Source organism: Bison bison, unplaced genomic scaffold (genome assembly GCF_000754665.1).
Source record: "Bison bison bison isolate TAMUID 2011002044 unplaced genomic scaffold, Bison_UMD1.0 scf7180017864379, whole genome shotgun sequence".
NCBI classification, from domain to species: Eukaryota; Metazoa; Chordata; class Mammalia; order Artiodactyla; family Bovidae; genus Bison; species Bison bison.
Genome location: NW_011494951.1, coordinates 257600 through 259563, shown reverse-complemented (window position 1 = coordinate 259563; position 1964 = coordinate 257600).

The window sequence follows — 1964 nt, the reverse complement described above, 5'->3', positions numbered from 1 at the left end:
CTATGTGACTTTCAATTCCTGTTTAAATTTCTCCTATATTCCTGACAATGATGGAATATCATCAAAGAGAACTTTCTAAAGAGAGAGGACAATCCTGTTCAGCGAAGGAAAGATCCACTGAACTCAGGAATTTCCAATCATCCATCTCTGTTATGAACAGTCATTTAGAGCTGGATGTTCCCCTAAGATCAACAATTAAAAACTTTGAAATGTGAATTTTTTTTAAGTTAGGTTTTTATTCACCAAATGAATTGATGTAGTTTAGATAAACAGGAAAAATATCAACACCTCAGATATACAGTGATACCACCCTAATGGCAGAAAGTGAAGAAGAACTAAAGAGCCTCTTGATGAAGGTGAAAGAGGAGGGTAAAAAAGCTGGCTTAAAATTCAACATTCAAAAAACTAAGATCATGACATTCAGTTCCATCACTTCATGGCAAATAGATGGGGAAACAATGAAAACAGTGACAGACTTTATTTTGAGGGGCTCCAAAATCACTGCAGATGGTGAAATTAAAAGACGCCTGACATGAAATTAAAAGACGCTTGCTCCTTGGAAGAAAAGCTATGGCAAACCTAGACAGCATATTCAAAAGAAGTGACATAATTTGCCAACAAATATCCATATAGTCAAAGTTATGGTTTTTCCAGCAGTCATGTATGGATGTGAGAGTTGAACCATAAAGAAGGCTAAGCACTGAAGAACTGATGTTTTCAAATTGTGGTGTGGGAGAAGGCTCTTGAGAGTCCCTTGGACTGAAATGAGATCAAACCTGTCAATCCTAAAGGAGATCAACTATGAATATTCATTGGAAGCACTGATGTTGAAACTGAAGCTCCAATACTTTGGCAACCTGATGCAAAGAGCCGACTCATTGGAAAAGACCCTGATGCTGGAAAAGACTGAGGGCAGGAGGAGAAGGCAGTGACAGAGGATGAGAGGATTAGATAGCATCACCGACTCAGTGGACATGAGTTTGACCAAACTCTGGGAGATGATGAAGGGCAGGGAAGCCTGGCATGCTGTAGCCCATGGGGTTGCAAAGAGTCAGACATGACTTAGTGACTGAACAATGACAAGATAAACTCCAGAAATTATGGTGCCCCCAATATATCAAGGCCATTAGTAGATACACTAAGCCCATATACTGATTTAAGGAAAGAAGCCAAAGTTTTTAGTTTTGTTTTATTGTTTTTAATTTTTGGCTGTGCTGAGTCTTAATTGCTATGTAAGGGCTTTCTCTATCTTTCTCTAGTTGTGGTGAGTGGGAGCTACTTTTCCTTTTGGTGCCTGAGCTTCTCATTGCAGTGGTTTCTCTTGCAGAGCATAAGCTCTAGGCACATGATTTTCAGCAGTTGCAGTACATGGGCTCAGTTGTAGCATGTGGGTGTAGTTGTCCTGAGGCATGCGGCATCTTTTCAGACCAGGATCAAATCCATGTCCCCTACACTAGCAGGCAGATTCTTAACCACTGGACCACCAGGGAAGTCCTGAAAACAAAGCTTAAAGCTGTATACAGACCCACTCCAGTATTCTTGCCTGGGAAATCCCATGAACAGAAGAGCCTGGTGGGCTAGTTAATGGGATTAGAAAGAGTCAGACACAACTGAGCAACTAACACTTTCACTTACACTAGCCTTCAGTTCAGTTCAGTTCAGTTGCTCAGTCGTGTCCGACTCGTTGTGACCCCATGAATTGCAGCACACCAGGCCTCATGTCCATCACGAACTCCCAGAGATCACTCAAACACACATCCATTGAGTGGCTGATGCCATCCAGCCATCTCATCCTCTGTCGTCCCCTTTTCCTCCTGCCCCCATGGTCTACTGGTCATGGAAAGATGGGCTCGATGAAGGACAGAAATGGTAGGAACCTAGAAAAGATGGGCTCGATGAAGGACAGAAATGGTAGGGACCTAACAGAAGCAGAAGATATTAAGAAGAGGTGGCAAGAATACACA